The sequence below is a fragment of the Phytophthora infestans genome, genomic scaffold, assembly GCF_000142945.1.
Source record: "Phytophthora infestans T30-4 supercont1.1 genomic scaffold, whole genome shotgun sequence".
NCBI lineage: Eukaryota > Oomycota > Peronosporomycetes > Peronosporales > Peronosporaceae > Phytophthora > Phytophthora infestans.
Window position 1 is genome coordinate 1,863,333 of NW_003303758.1, and position 17,492 is coordinate 1,880,824.

Genomic DNA, 17,492 nt, shown 5'->3' on the forward strand with positions numbered 1-17,492 from the left:
TTCATCTAGGACACCTCCGTCGAGTGTTGGACGTGATGCGAGCGAACAAGCTCTACGCCAACATCGACAAGTGCGTTTTCGCGTCACCAGAGATCAAAGTTCTCGGTTGCTTCGTAAGCAACGTGGGCGTTCGGGCTGACCCAGACAAGGTCAAGGCCATAGCAGCATGGCCGACGCCCCGATCCCAGAAGGATCTTCGAAAGTGGTTGGGTTTGGCCAACTACCTTCACAAGTACAGCGCTGGGTACGCGGGCTTCGCTAAGCCCTTGTCGAGCCTCCTTCAGAAGGACGTCGACTGGCGCTGGGAGCAAGAGCACCAGGATGCTTTTGACAGCATCAAGGCCAGTCTCCAAGAGGCCCCTGTCCTGGCTCTGCCGGACGAGACGAAGCCGTTTAGCGTCGTCTGCGATGCCTCCGATTACGCCATCGGGTGTGCATTGCTGCAGGACGACACGGCTGGACAGGAACGAGTCATCTCATTCCAGTCCAGGCAGCTCAAAGCCGCCGAGCGGAACTACCCTGTCCATGACAAGGAGCTCCTGGCAATGAAATATGCCCTTGTGAAGTTCCGTGTTCACCTTCTGGGCTCTACGCCCTTTGTGATCTACACAGACCACGCGTCCTTGAGGACGGCGACTAACTCGCCTCACCTCTCCCAACGGATGGCGCGGTGGCTGTCCTTCTTCGCGGAATATAACTTCCGCGTCGAGTACAAGCCGGGCAAGCTCAACGTGCTTGCGGACGCCCTCTCTAGGCGTCCCGACTATGAGTTGGCCCACATCACGCGGGTGACAACGGATCTATATGATCGGATACGCATGGCGTATCGGGACGATGAGGCTGTCGCGCCTATCGTCAAGTTCCTTAAGGCCGGAACGAGCGCGAAGTCCGACTGGCTCTCGTCGCGACAGCGCTCACGGCTCCACCGATATGAGTTGAAGGAGGGCCTCCTCTATTATCGGGTAGAGCCCACTGATCCTCCACGGGTGGTTGTACCCAACGACGAGGATCTGAAGTTCGACATCCTCGCGGAGGCGCATGACGCGCCCTCCAGCGGCCACTTGGGCCGCGAGAAGACCTTTCTGTCGGTCTCTCAGTCCTTTCTGGGGGGACCCACATGTACAAAGTGGGTCGCCCGGGTACGCCAAGACATGTGAAACATGTCAGCGGGTTAAACCCGCAGGGAACCTCTTCCGGCTCCACTACAGAGCCTGCCCGTACCGGCTGATTGTTGGAAGTCGATGAGTCTTGACTTCATCTTTGGGCTTCCCGCCGACGGACACGGCAACACCGGAATTTTGGTGTTCGTGTGTCGGCTGAGCAAGATGGTACATCTTGCTCCAGTTCCCGTCACTGTGACGGGCGAACAAACCGCAAGGTTGTTCGTCGATGGCGTGTTCCGCTATCACGGTCTCCCGGAGACGATTGTCTCGGACCGAGACCCGCGGTTCACTGCTGCGTTTTGGAAAACGCTGTTCCCTTTACTGGGAACTCGTCTGCAGATGTCCACTGCGGATCATCCGCAGACAGACGGCCAAACAGAGCGCGTCAATCGAGTGCTCGAGGACACTCTGCGCAGTGTGTGCGCGGCAGCGCCACGTACGTGGTCGACGCAGCTTCCAGTTGTTGAGTTTGCGCTCAACAACGCGGTGCACGCGTCCACGGGGTTCACGCCGTTCTACTTGAACGGCTTCCGCCACCCCAGAGTGCCTCTCACTCTTCGAGGAAACACTGACTCCTCTATTCTAAGTGGGGGAGAGGCTCGGAAAGCCCTTTCCTCCCAGGTCTCGGATGTGAGGCCAGTTTCGCTGCGGAAACAGGTGGAATCCTTTATGGATACCAAGCTGAACATTGTCAGCAGGGTCCGCGATGCCATGGCAGCGGCCCAGGATAGACAAAAGGAGTACTCAGACAAACATGGAAGAGGAAACTTAAGTATATTTAAAGTGGGGGACTTAGTGCTATTAGACACGAGGAACCTACCGCTAGACACTGTCAGCTCTGTCGGCAGCAACAAGCTGAAGCACCGCTTCATCGGACCTTTTGCAGTCCTGGCCAGACATGGTGCGTCGTACACCATCGACCTTCCAAAGTCAATGACGACGCACCCGACGTTCTATGTCGGACGTCTTAAGCGGTACTTTGACCCGCAGGGGGTTGCTGACTCGCAGACCCCCCTTGACCCAGCTCCTCGAAGCGAGGGCCGGTCACAGTCGTCGACGAGGGCGTCGGAGCAGGCACCCAAGCCTCGGTCGGGACGGCAAGGCTGCGGTCAAGACCGTACGCCGGAGGGGCTCCATACGAACGGACCCCGGCGCCATACGCCGAGTACGCTGAGTACGCCGGGTACGCACCATACGCGTACGTCTGGGAGTGTGCCGCAGGCGGCTCCGGACGTGGCAACAAAGCCTCGATCCGTCGGATCATGCGAAAGGCCTCGTCCAGATCGGACGAAGAGGCCCGGCGGTCCACCCGCAGGTGCAGGCTCGCGACCTCTCGCTCCACCAGGTCCAGGCGACCCGCAAGACGAGCGAGCTCGCCCTGATTCCCGGTCTGGGCGGCAGCATTACCGCCAGTCCCAAGGCCAAGTGCAATCTCAAGCACGAGGAGACGTTGACGGAGGCGGTCAACCTCAGGGTCCCGTGTCGGACCCGCAGTCGGAGCACTCGAACGAGAGTGGCTCTCGGGAGGCGCCGAGTACTCGTACTCGTACGAGGGCACCTCCGCCCCTGCTTGACCGGAATGGAGAAGTCCACTTCCACGTGGAGCGGATCCTCCAGGAGCAACGGTGTCGCGGGAAGCGACAGCTCCTCGTGAAGTGGAGGGGTTATGCCCACTCCGAGAACTCGTGGGAGCCGATTGAACGGCTCCTGATTGACTGCCCGAAGGCTGTCGCAATCTGGGAACAGAAGCGGCGGCAGCTTCATAAGTAGTCCGGGGCTTCTAGCCCGAACGGGGTACGGATGATGAATACATACCGTACCCGCGCTCATCGTGAGCGCTAGAAGCCGCGCGCTTCAGGATGTCCCTTGGCAGCATACGCTTGCTGATCAAGTGGGCAAACCTCACACGAAGATCACGCTGGTCCAGGATGTGGGACAGCTGCTGATCTTCATGGAGTTCCCATAACTCCGTGGGCGAGTACTTGAGAGTCTCCACCCACGCCCAGAACATGTCCTCACAAGAACTCCATGTGGGACAGTTCTCGGGCATAACCCAGGGGTATCCCCAAACAGGATAGAGACCACCCCGGGTCTCGGGCTTCTTACGACAAGTCGTGAAGTCCTTAAGGGGAATGCGGTGTGGCGCGAGAAGCACACACCGAGCAGCCTCCACGTTGTCGACGAACAACTGTTCTTTCTGAACAAGGGCTCGTTCATAGATGCCCCTAGAAGTGTGGCCGCCCACAAGGCCACGAGGAGCGACAAGAAGCTCTAAGAAGAGGTCAGCCCCAGAGCTCTCCTCGGGAGGCCAATACCCTCTTGAGTTGATGGCAGCTCCCTGGTTGACGGGTGCCGCCACCGAACCCCCACGCACACGCTGGGCAGCTTGGAAATCCTCCTGCTGCTGGTCGAGGTCATTCGAGACCTCCCGGGGCTCAACAATGGCACCCTCCTCTTCCTCTTCTTCCTCCTTCTCCTCCTCTTCATCCGAGGAGTCGAAGAGACTCTGATAGGAGCGTCGAGTCTCCTTCTCCTCGCGGAGTGGAGACTTAGAGGCGGTACGCTTCTTTGAGGGCTTGGCGCCTTCGGCTTTAGAGGCCTTAGCGCGCGCAAGACCCTCGGCAAGCGAGAGACGTTTGCGAGGACTCCCTTCCTCATCGCCACCGGCTTTGGGAGTGCCCTTAGCCTTAACGGCCGGACTCTCAGAGCGCACAGAGGTCCTGGGACTGTGATCACCGTGATCACTAGCGGACGACTGCACGCTGTCTTCTTTGTGCTCACTGGGCACTGGGCTGTGCCCTCCCACAGAGCCCGCAGGAGCATCATGAGTGCTCTCGAACTCGGCATCGTCCTCACTGCCCGAGTTGAACTCATGTTCTACGAACCGAGGGTTCGGACGATTGTCTGAAGACGAGGGCGACGGACTGCGGCGCCTGCTTGCGCGCTTGTCCGCAGCCGCGTCACCCGAGGATCCGATCGCCTCGGAGGCCACCTGAGTAGCCTCCTTGAGTGCAGAGCCTTTGCCGTGAGGCTTAGTGCTCTTGGCCTGCGCCTTACCGGCTGCAGCCTTGGAGCGTGTCTTAGCACCGCTCTTAGCAGTGCCACGAGGCATGTTAACGGTCGAAGTGGAGACCTTGACGAAGAGCGCACAGGTTGCTGCTCGAGGCTCTAACTGTAAAGTGAGCCTCCGCCGCGCTCGCGCGGCCGAGTCGATGGTTTTCGACTTTGAGAATGAGAGTTTGTGACGAACATCTCTTCATTCTGATTGGTCGGTAAACCGAACCTAAGTGGGGGAGGATGTAACGGGGTACGTAGCACTAAGTGTACCCTGGTTACATGAAGTGTGACACTTCACACTTCAGGAGTATGACATGTCATACTCCGGGATATTTGGTACAAGGTACCAAGGTCATTCAAAACCAACCATTGGTTAAATGACATTGCATTACTATAGGTAACTGATAGTTTGTATTAACCTCAAACTTAACCTACCTATAAATATACTCAGTTTACAATCTACCTTATTTATGTCACTTCGCTCTCTTTAATTAAAGAGGGGACCTGTGAACTGCCGTTCACTGAGAGTTTGTATACTCTCGGAAGATAACTTCCTCTAGCGCAAGGTGCTGTGTGACCCCGTCACACTTACGTACTTACACATTTCCCTGATTACCTTCCTTAAGCTGATCCTTAAGTGTATTTACATTTAAATGGAGCTTACTCTTAGAAGCGATCGACACGTGAAAAGCAATCCTCTCATGACGAACCCTACATCTTCACTCCTCCTCCTTGAACACGAAGCTCCGCATCAGCAGCGAATCTCCAGCGTGTTTTATCAGCTCTATATCTACCTCATGTTTGGCCGTTTTGATGCCGACACAACCGATCGACTCCCTGAGTGTGTCAGGTTGAATTTATCACGCATGGGGTAGGAATACACAGCGACTATAATAGTCTAATTCACAAGTATGCTAGCTCCGTATGTGTTCTAGGCTGACCCCGCCGACTGACACATCATCAGCCTAATCGCATAGTATTTAGCAGTATGGGGCCTTCAATCACGGCGTAGTATACTGCTACCAATGGCTAGCAGTAACATAGATAAGGTCGGAGGGTCTAGCAGTCATCATATAGCTGGCGATGGTGTATGTAGACGAGCATCTTGTTTATTTGCTGATATGAAGAATGTGATTCTCCTATTGACGACGTTCATAAATGTCTGATTATCTGACTTTTACGACTATCTGTCAGGTCCGTAGTGGTAGCGATGATTACAATTATAACAATGAGACAGTCCTCGCCGGCATTGGCTGATGTGCGGTTGATGCTGCCGGCTGGCGGCGTCCACGCCGACCAACGTACACTCAGAGGACCGGTGTTTGGATATCACGGTGTAAATTGCAGACATTCGTCTATCCGGATCTGTATTTGCTATTATCATCTTGTTTCAGTAGACGTAAGCGTTATGTTAACACTTGGGGCTTATACATTGGCCTTGATCGGATAATACTGCATAAAGTGCCCAAGGCTGCGGAGTTTATGGGGATTGGTAACCTATTCATCAATTTCTAAGAACAATAATGTGTAGTATCATTTTATCAAGTAAACGCAGCTACTACAGTATATTTGTTGTTCGCCAATAGTATCAAATAGTGGGGTTGATATGAATTAGAGTGTAAATGTCATATACTACTACGACGTAAAAAGCGAAATGGTAGCGGTCACCAATACACCACGACGTCGTCTCATCTAGTACATTTACGTAGGTTACGAAAGTTACGTCCGCTCTGTACCATTGATCGAGACAATGCTCTCAATTTGGCGGCTGTATCAGCGCTATAGCTACGGTATGTCCGTATCATATGTGCTCGAGCGATTTCAGCATCGGAATCTCAGTAGAATGCTGCTTCGAATTACGCTGTCGTGGGATCCAGGTGACAACAATCAGCACAGCCAGCTCTAGGCGTGGAATGCTTACGCCGGTGCTTGTACTGAACATGTAGCTGCGCAGTTCGAATGGGTAGGAGTTTCATCGACGGCATGCTTAGTGTTGTAGGTGACGCGGCCATATTGCGGCTACCAACAAACTGGTTGCTATCATGGAGACGTACGTGATGGCAGCGAACATCTTGTCGTACGGTTCGATGGCGTTTGGCGTCACAGGAGACAAAGTGATAGGGTTGAAACCAAAAGGTCATGTCGGTGGCTGTCACGAGCTCATAGCCGCACGGTACAGACATGAACATGGTCATTCCACCCAGACGACAGTGATATCGGCTACGCCAAGTAGTGATGGCTGCGGCGACGTCCAGTGACCCCGGTAGCAGTAGCGGAATGACACGTTTGTTGTCGCAGCGACCATGTAGCTGTACAGCTCGAGTGCATTTGGATTCAGCGACAATATAGTCGTCGATAGCTGTGCTGCAAGTGGCGCGATCGTGGTCGCCAATGCAGCTACTACCAGCTAATGCGGTAGTTGCCGCGGAAGGACACGTCCATGGCTCCAGGAAAACACGGAGACGCGTCATTTCGCACCAATTGTATGCAACAACGTAGTGAGATAGCCTAACATTGCCATTGTGGTCAATAAGGTGACTACCAGTCGAGCCAGTAATAGCCTCGAATGACACGTCCGCGCTTGTAGTAAGCATAAAGTTGAGAAATACAAGCGGGCATGGGTTCAGTGTCGGTATTCTTGAAGGCGGCAATGATGACTGCGGCTCGAACTTCGAGATCGACGTGGAGAATCGCAGTTCCTCCGGAGCCAGCAGCGAAATGGCAGCGACTATGACCGGCCGTGTGTGTCTAGTCGTATTGCAGGCCGCGCACTGCGAAGGTGCAGCGACGCTATGTGAATCTTCAGCAGATCTGCATGATGCGGTGGAGACTTGTCGAATACGCTTCAAATTGGTAAATGAGGATAATATTTAGATACTGGTAGGCCAACCTGTTGATCGTATTACCATCGATGCAAGATGGTACGGCATCGTTTTGGCGCCAAAATGACCCTGGTTGAAGTGTCCTTTGAGAAGCCTGATTGGCTAGCTTAAATTTTACCAATGAACGGCGGAATGAAATCAATCTTGACGATAATTAACTATTACAAACGTAGCACGTTGAAGCTGTCGCGTGGTGATGTACCGAAGATCGTCGGGTCCGTCGACGGAGTCTGTTGGACTAGAATACCACCCAAAGGTCGATGCGTGAGAGGTCCAATGCACAATCCATAAGACGTGTGCTGAAACCGTCGCTTCAGGTTGATTCTATTTGCGCACGTATCACTCGATAGATGCACTAGCGCCAATCTATGCTACCGCCAGCGGAAGGCTCAAATTGTTTGTGCAGGTGCCAAATTTTACAATTCAGCGAATATTCTTTTGGTACCGGTATTACTTCAAAACAATCTTCAAAAGGCGCGATACACCAGGGTGTTCTTGCTGGCAACAACACCAGGGTTGTTGCCAGCGTGTATGAAGTGGTGTATCCCGTCCGAATCACACTAGATTAGGGAGTGCGAGGCTCAACGAAGCCGTGCTGTCTTTTATACCAGCCACTGCAAGCTCGGTCATAAAAACAAGATCTCACTGATGACATGGTGAGGTGGCGCTCCCCTCTTGCTCTCACATGATAGTGGGTATACAACACTTGCTGGCATTCGTAGTTTGTCTATTTTCAAATGTTCGTGATACACTTCATGTATTTTGTTGTTATCACATACGAAACGGATCACGTCCGCACTGCACTGGACGATGGATCTGGCGCTCGTTGCGTACTTGGCGTACGTTGTGGTAGCCGCACCCTCGGTCATATCGACAGAGAACGCGCTGGTAGCCACTAGTATTCGTGTGGAGTTGGTGAATGCGGCGAAGCCGTCGTCCGCGATATCGGTGGACTTGTTAGCGTTAGAGCTGAGGTTCGCGTCGACCGAGAATGCATTGTTCATTTTATTTAGTTGCCGTTGCTATGACATACGAAACGGATCACGTCGGCAGTGCGCTGAACGATGAATCTGGCCCTCACTGCGTACTTGACGTTCGGTGCGTCAACAACCGTGGCCTTAGTATAACGGTTGACACGGCATCTCGACACCCACATTCTGTGTCAGAAAGCCGAACGGCAAGTGGTGCATTGTTCATGCTTTTACAAGCTAAATGCGGCCATCATACCGGCGCAAACGCCGATTCCTCGCAAGGATGTTTTGCAGAACAACATGGTAGGTTGTACGTTGTACAGCGCACTCGACTTGGTCGATGGTTGCTACCAATTGCTTATGAGAGCGTGCGACATTCCGCTGACAGCGGTGAGTACTCCGAGCGGTATGCCCTCGGAGTGGCTGACCATGCCTGCTGTCGAACGCACCGGCAACGCTCAACCGTCTGGTGACGCATCGGCTTAGGCCCCAACGGGCGTACGCTCAGACGTACTTTGACGATATATTCTTCCATAGTCGTGCTGAGCACGGAATCTCAGACGTGGAGAACCACATTGATTATTTGCAAGCGGTTCTCGATTGCATGCGCACTAATAAATTGTATGCTTACTTGGACAAGTGCTTCTTTGGCGCGGAGGAGACACCTTTCCTCGGATACTTCATTGGGAAGCGCGGGGCAGATCCTGCCAAAGTCATGGTCATCGTGACCTGGCCGGTTCCTAAGAACCCAAATGACTTACGCAAGTGATTAGACTTAGCCAATTACTTGCACAAGTAGATAGCGAGCTACGCGGCGATGGATCGGCCATTATTATATCTCCTAAATAAACACCATGGTGCTGGAACGTCGAGCACGACGGAGCCTTTGAGGCTGTGAAGGAGAGCCTCCTCCAAGCTCCGATCCTTGCGCTACCGGACCCGGTAGTCCGCTTAGCGTCGTCTGTGACGCCTCCGATTTTGCAATCGTACTACAAGCAGACGCCGGAGGGCGTTAACGCGTGATTTCGATTAAGTCTCGCCAGCTCAAAGCTGCAGAGAAGAACTATCCATTTCATGACAAAGAGCTACTTGCAATGAAGTATGCTCTAGTCAAATTCAGGGTACACCTGCTAGGTTCTAAGCCTTTTGTGATTTCTACTGATCACGCGTCGCTACGCACTGCGACACGGTCGCCTCATCTCTCTCAGAGAATGGCAAGATGGTTTTCCTTCTTTGCCGAGTACAACTTCGAGGTGAAGTACAAGCCGGGGAGGCTTAATGAAGTGGCCGATGCGCTCTCGCGCAGGCCGGACTACGAGCTAGCTCATGTCACGACAGTGACGTCGTCAATTCCGGACTTGATACGCGGAGCGTATACACAGGACGACATGTGCGTAGTCCTGTTGCGAGCTCTTAGGAGCGAACGGTTTAAATCCGCTGACAAGGAGTTGTCTGGGCGCTTACGCGCGAGACTGCATCGATACTCCCCGATGGCGGTGTGCTGTACTACAACGCCGACTCTGAGGATAACCCTCGTGTAATCGTTCCTCATGATGACGATCTGGAGAATAGAGTCCTCTATGAGGTTTATGATCATCCGTGAGCAGGCACTTAGGTCGGCAGAAGACAAATGACTCGGTGTGCTCGATGTACCAGTGACCCAAAATGTATAAGTGGGTACGCACGTGTGAGACGTGTCTACGGACGAAGTCCGCGCCGAGAACGGCAACGTCGTTGGCGAGTTTGCCTGCCCCCAAGGGATGTTGGCAGTTCATGAGTATGGACTTTGTGTTTGGCCTTCCCAAGGATAAGGCGGAAAACACGGATATTGTGGTCTTTGTAGACCGACTGAGTAAGATGGCTCATTTAGCGGTGATGCCGGACACCATTGATGGTGAAAGTACAGCTTTGCTGTTTTCAGACTTTCGCCAACATGGCTTGCCTGAGGCAATTGTCTCAGATCAAGGCCCGTGCTTCACCGCGAAGTTCTGGGCGTTCCTTTTCAAAGTGCTCGGTACTCGTTTGAACATGTCCACGGCGAACCATCCGCAGACCGACGGTCAAGCCGAACGCGTGAATCGGGTTGTGGAGGATTTCATCCGATCCGTATGCGCTGGCGCGCCGAAACGCTGAAGCCAGATGCTCCCACGCGCTGAGCTCGTATTATAAAATTCAGTGCATACCTCGACTGTCTTCACTCGGTTCTATGTGAACGGCTTGGTGAGCCCTCGCGTCCTACTGATGCCGCTATGCGCTTGGTGGGAGAGGGATAGCCGAGCGGCCGGCTGATGTCAGTCCTGTAGCGGCTCGCAAGTAAGTCGATGAGTTTGTCTCTTTGAGACTGAGCGTTATGCGTCAGGTGCGAGACACTATGGCTAGAAGTCAAGCCACGCACAAGGAACATGCAGATGCCAAGGGCAGAAGCAATGTTGAGTGTGTTGAGGTCGGAGACCAAGTTCTATTTACCTGCATAACCCCTACCAAGTCATACAGCGTCTGAAGGCTTCAAGCCGAAATGAGACCTCAGCTCATAGGGCCGTTCATGGTCGTGGCCAGGAAGGGCGTGGCGTATACGCTCAACCTTCCGATGAAGATGCGCACGCATTCGTCCTTCTTCTATGCTGGCTTGCTAAAGCCTTATCAAGACCCTGCTCAGGGGGACGCGGGGGCGTTGGTGCCAACGGTGGCTGATCGACTGGCAGCCGCAGGACAGCAGGTCGTTGGACCACGGGAGGCTGGACGACAGCAAGTGGTGGATCCACAACAGACTGATCAAGAACAAGCTGTCAGAGCCACAGGTCGCGAAACGAAGTGCTCGAGATGCAGAAGCCAATAAAGCTGAACGTTCAGCCGAGCGACACGACGCTCAAGGTCCGGTTTCTGGTTGAGTCAACTGTAGCGACTGCAACCTATCCACAAGGTCGTTCCTTTCTTCGAGATCGACCGATGGGCGGTGAGCGTGGACGCTCGCGTCGTGGACACAGGCGTCGTGTGGACGCAGATGCCGTTCCGACACGAGCGGACCCTCTCCGCGGGAGCCCAGCTGAGACGTGGCCTCATCCCGCTCGGCTCGATGAGCATGGTGAGCTCCACTATCACGTGCAACGCCTTGTGGCGCCGCGTAGACGCCAGGGTCGTTCCCATATCCTTTGAAGTGGACGTATTACCCTTCATGGGAGTTTGAGGTTATCCTACGGTAAGATTTCCGTGACGTCGTGGACGCTTACGACCGGGTACATCCTGCGCCGAAGCACCACCGTGGCGTATGATAGCGTCTCCACGCGCTGAGCACTTCCCAATAGCGAACAGGTCAGTAGTTGAGCTCAGGTTCTGACCAGTGGCTGCAGCATCCAGCTCGTACGTATGAGCGGTGCTCGCAGCGGGAGCAGGAGGTGGAGAAACCGCGTAGTGTTGGAGGCGTGCTCCCGAAGAAAGTAGGTGCTTTGCATTGTGCTGAGCAAAGCTCAGGCACAAGCGCCCCGATAGACGCATAGCAGTTTCGAAACAGCTTGCTCGATGGGCATGATCCATATGTGGCTGCGCCGTAACAGTAAAATCGGACGGGGATCGAGCCACTGATCTTTTACTCTCAAAGCCAGTGCTCTACCATTGAGCTATAAGGGCGATGCTCGTAAGTTTGTCCGAGTATGAACTATGCATGGTTTGAGAGGGCTGCGCCCAGGTGGAATCAAACCACCGATCTGTGACTTCCAAAGCCAACGCTCGACCACTACGCTATAAGGGCGCTGTCCCTAAGCTTGTCCAGACAAGGCCAACAGTTTATGGAACGAGAGGGCTGTATCCTGGTGGGATCGAACCACCGACCCGTGGCTCTCAAAGCCAATACTCGAACAGTAAGCTGAAGGAGTGTTGCTCTTAAGCTTGTCCAAGCGTGGACAGTCGTTCATGGAACGAGAAGGCATCGCCCTGGTGTGATCGAACCACCGACATATCATTTGTGAAGCGATTGTTCAGCCGCCGAGCCGTTGTCAACGACTCGGACGAGTCAACAACTTAGCTCTAAGCGGTTGCAGCTCTTGGAGTAGACGCGGAGCGCGAGCGTTGGTCTGGGATCGCTAAAAAACGAGATGCCCGGCGCGCTAGAAGCATTGAGCCATGGTCCGACGACGAGAAGCTGAGTTTCAACGATGCGTAGGCGTTTGTGAGCTTGAGGGGCTGTACAATGCTGGTATGATGTGTAGTAACCTCCGCCGTCTTGACAAGACGTGTCCTCGCTGAGGAAGTTTCAAGAACATGGAAGCTCTCACCTTAGTGTGGAAGAGTGAAACGGGATTACATTATGTAAACACACACAGGGGTGCTGAGTACCCGGGGAGTTAACAAGACCTCTCAGTACGTTGGTCGAAAGCCACACGCCTCGCATTTGATTAGGGTTACCGATGCTAGATCGCTATAAAGATATATTTACCCCTAGGCGGCTTGGCCGCAATTATAGTAAATAAAACACTTCTGGTTTTGAAGCATAAATATACGTTATTAAAATTGAGTCCTGGTCGCGGGCTGCAAGTGCCTTCGGATAAGGAACTTCGTATAAATGACTTTTTGAGTCGAACGTCTTCCTCTGACGCTAAAGCCACGGCCGCCCCGTTGCACTCTAATGTAGAGCTTCATAAGTGACTCCAAAGCCCCGACTTCAAATTAACCAGGGTCTATGTAACGGGATACGTACCCAATATGTACCCCTGTTACCTGAAGTGTGACACGTCATATTTCGGGATACCTGGTACATGGTACCAGGGGTCGTCAGAGGACAACCATTGGCTGATGACATAGCTTTAGTATAGGTGACTTATAGTTTTAGTGTTATTTTTACTCAAGCTTAGCCTACTTATAAATATAATCAGCTTACAACTTACCTTAAATTGGTCACTTCGCCCCCTTAGCCAAGAGGGGCATGTGAGCTACTGCTCAGTGAGAGTTTGTAAACTCTCGGAAGCCAACTACCTTAAGCACAATGTGCAGTGTAACCCCGTCACACTTGGTCGCACTTGTAGTCAATCCGCGCCAGCGCGTGCAGCTTCCTGAACCTCTCTGAAGTTCTTCGTCATGGGAAGGAACGACTTCTCCCATCTGAACGACTCACAGTTCGAGTCGGTTCGGAAGATGGCTGGCATCTTCGGGATGGAGGACCTGCAGAGCCTGGTGACATCAAGACCAGTCGAGCAGCCCGAGCGCGTCAATACGTTTGACGCCTACGAGCGAGGTCTTATCGCACATGTGCAAAAAAACCTGCGGGTTCCAGCGGCGGAAACACGCCCGCCACACACGAAGCCAATTCGGCTGAAAGTGAAGTCGTACGAAGGAAAGGAAGGTGGGAATCTTCACTTCTGGGTTCGAGGGGTAGAGCTCGCTATGGACGCGGCTTTAATCTCGACCGAGCAACTCCGCGTTGCTTTTGCACTCTCCAACCTTAGCGGTCGTGCAAGGAGTTGGTCGTACCCGCGGGAGGCGACATCGCCTGGGTGTTTCACATCCTGGGCTCTGCTGCGCGAACCGCTTCGATGCCACGTTCCTCCTGGCGATCTACGAGTAAAGGCAGCGTTCGCTCTTCCTCTCATGTAAGCAAGGAGTGCGCAACCGGCACGAGTACATCCAAGCGATAAGGGAGCGTACAGTATAACTAGTGGGCAACTCACTTAGCGACTACATCAAGGTCACAGTGCTCATGGACGGCCTTTCAGTGAGCCCGGCGCGCACTCAGCTGCTTCGGGTGCAGCCAAGCACCCTCGAAGAGGTGATCCAAGTGAATCTTTAAGAGGAATACAACCTTCGTCAGACGCGTACGCCGGTCTCAGCGTGGCCAGGAAATTCTGTGTCGAATCTCGGCCGCGCCAACCCCACCGGATCTGTTCGATGGAGTTCGGGTCTACCGAACAGCGCGACATTGGCTGCTTCTGCTGCGGGATGCTAGACCACTCCAAGCGCGACGGCCCCGCGGAGAGACACTGCAGGCGGATTTTTCCCAAGCCCGTCCTCAAGAACCGCTGATAGAAGGTGAGGCCACGGGACGCCGGAGACCAGTAGGGGCTGGGCGCCCTACCGGGGAAGAACTAAGACTTCGTGAGAGGTACGCGGGTGGCGTTTACCACGGGGACTTAGCCCCTGAGAGCCTTGGCTCTCTCGAATCAGCGAAGGACAGCGGCGGGCTGCTTGCAGTACGTTAATGTGTACGGGAATCTGATCACCCTTTGGAATCTCGATCGATTCTGGTGCGTCGAAGAGCTTCGCACGCATCCTGACGATTACTCGTTATAGCAACAAGCTATGATTTTTAAGAGAAAACAAAGACAGCGCGACCGTGTCAGCTCGACTGGTCGACGGGAAAGGTGGTCACTATCCCCCAACATCCAAATGGATCTGGCTGTCAAGGTCGAAGACTTCGACAGACCAGAACAGTACAATTCTCGACAGGAATCTCTACGATTTGATCATGGGCACTCCCTGATTCGAGAAGCACGAGCCCTGGATCGACTGGCGAGGCAAGGCAATTTGTACCAGCCGCCCTGCGATGTCCGACAGAGCATTGGTACGTCATGTTCCCACCTCTGTCAGAGCCCGGGGCCCGCAAGGGCTGCCAGAGAACCGAAGCATACGGCATATGCTTGAGAGTAGTCGACGCGACGTATATGACAGCTCCGAGGAAGCTTTGATAGTGGTGGCGCTGGTCAAGTGGGTAGCTGAGGCCCAGAAGCAGGTAGCATAGTTCCTCAGATAGCGGCAGCTATCCCAACGCTGGTAATAGCGTGTTTAAGGTGGGCAACACTGCTCTACACGCGTCTTATTTTTCAGTAGCTCCACGCGAGGCCTCAAGTGCCTCGGATGTCGACATCTCGACATCGTCAGACGTGGGTAACGAAGTTCCACGTCGCGGTCGCCGTCGCCGCCGCCGCCACAAGTTGGGTCTGAACCTTGCTCAGACAGACGTCGCTTTAATCGACTCGGCGTCCACAGCCCGGGCTCCTCAGACGCGGTTGGTGAAAGCGTGCTAACATTTTTTTATGCCGAGCCGGTTTACCTGTCAAGGCATCCGGCATCCCCCTGGAGACGCTGCCTAAGGTTTCAGAGATGTTGGCTCTCAAGGAAATGCTGGTGGAGGATTTACTGGTCGACCTCAAGGCTAGGGAGATTGCCGAGATGGTGCTCATCAGCACTTGAAAAGAGCTAAACACCTCCTCGGCTTAGACGAAAACGTACAGAGGAAATGAGCAAGCAGCGTCAAGCGCGCTTGGCGGCTTCTGATACGCTTTAGAACCTCAAGGATCCGGTGTATCATTTGATGACAGAGTATTGGCCTCGTCCTCACTGTCCGGACTGAACACACGCTCAACGAATCGTGGGCTCGGTCAGCTGTTTGGAGAGACCAAAGATGACGGACTGCAGCCTTTGATTGACTCGCAGTCTTGCCACCGGGTGTACCGATCTCCTCGGAGACCATCTTAGTAGCCTCCTCGAATGCAGAGCCTTTGCCGCAAGGCTTAGTGCACTTGGCTTGCGCCTTTCCGGCAGCAGCCTTGGAGTGTGCTTTCGCACCGATCTTCGCAGTGCCACGAGGCATTCTGAAGATCGAAGTGGAGACCGAGAAGAAGAGCGCATTAGTACTGCTCGAGGCTCTAACTGTGAAGTGAGCCCCCGCCGCGTTTTTGCAACTAAGTCGATGTCTTTCGACTTTTAGAATGAGAGTTTTGACGTACTCGTCTTCATTCTGATTGGTCAGCAAACATAACCTAAGCGAGGTAGGATGTAACGGGGTACGTAGCCCAACGTGTACTCCCTAATTACATGAAGTTTGACACGTCACATTTCAGGATACGTACCAGGGACAGTCATTGGCCGATGACATTGCTTTACTAAAGGTGACTTAAAGTTTGTGTATTTGACTCAAGCTTAGCCTACCTATAAAAGCATTTAGTTTACAGCTTTCCTTAAACTGGCTAACTCGTTTCCTTCGACAAAAGGGATCTGTGAACTAATTTTCATTGATAGTTTGTAAACTCTCGCAGGCCGACTTCCTCAAGCGCAAGGTGATGTGTGACCCGTCCCAATCAATGTCATTTTCGGCGCTGGAAGCTGCTTGCCAATGATAAATTTGAGTAAACTTAGGGAAGCTTAATCCGTTATTAAAGGAAAGTGTAAAGCTCTCATTGTTTGGATCGCTCCGCATCACCCAACAAGAGCGCTGCAACCTTTGCGACGAAAACTTCACAAGATCCGAGCTGCTCATTCAATTTTGTCTAGCGATATTACAGCATTGGTTTGCTGCGTCGACGCAAACAACTTATCATTAAAACCTACGTATCCAAGGTTCGTCAGTACACGCCGGCTTTGGATGCACTTTGTGACAGAGTAGGTTGTCCAGTATCCTAGGCGCGTCCTCCCTGAGCTGGAAAGGCACCCGCCCCGTGTTCTCCTTAACGGTATTAATAATGATGAGGGAAATTATGCTTAGATGCAGTTGAAAAATACTTTGTCGCCTCACACTATTTCAGCTTTGCTTCACCGACCCTTAACGCAACTCAACGATTTAAAATCGCAAATTATCGCTGTGCGTTGGAACATTTTTTTCAAAAGCTGCTCTTAAAAGTAGCAAATCGATTAAGAGTTAAAAAAAAGCAGATATTACGCTACCGGTAATACCAGTACCTGCCTTCATGTGATACAATCATTGTAGCTCATAATATAAATTTACAAAGGCCCCGAGATGACTCCTTCGGATAGAGTTTTGAGCACAATGTGCTCTCGGTACATGTAGTTAAAGCGTCGGGAGACCACTTTATTATTCCTATTTAAGGGGAGTCCTATCGCGGGATGTACCTTCTTAAAATAAGTCGGCTTATTCGCTCGCGTTAGCTCGAGCCACCACTGCGAACGGGTTGTTGTATCCAGGGTTGTCGGGGGGGAGGGGGGGGCTGAGTTGCTAAAGTTTTTCGATCGTGCGGATGCTACTGGATGTCGTCGACGGTCTAAGGAATCTTGTATGAGGAGTTCAGTGGGATAGCTATAAGAAACGTTCGTGAAATTATAGATTGAAATCGCAACTATTCAATGCTGGCCTTCTGGCGTCCTGTACAATTGGGACTTTTTCATAAGGGTTAGCCATCCCACGATAAAAATACTTGCCCGATACTATCTTCTTTTTTATAACTGAGGGGTGAGAGGGGGAAGCTCGCATTTTTATTTGTATTGAGGGTGTATTCCAGGTCTGGAGAGGGTAATCAAACACCACATGCTCTGCGATATGATACGCTTGATACTTGTCGTCGACCGAGGACTCCTGGGTCGACATTGTCCCAGGAGATGACAACTTGGGCGTTTCGCCCACGAAGCTACAGTACTACCACAAAGGGACGACATCGAGCAAAAGATTGGACGACGTCGAAGTTCGACTGTATTTTAGTACA

The 17,492-nt window shown here is 52.8% G+C and overlaps 1 non-coding gene across 1 annotated transcript; it reads right to left on the reverse strand.

Moving 5' to 3' along the window:
• Positions 1-11,746: 11,746 nt before the first annotated feature.
• Positions 11,747-11,818, reverse strand: PITG_25462. Its single transcript has one exon. It is a non-coding gene; the product is annotated as a tRNA-Pro (tRNA).
• Between the last annotated feature and the right edge of the window lie 5,674 nt (positions 11,819-17,492).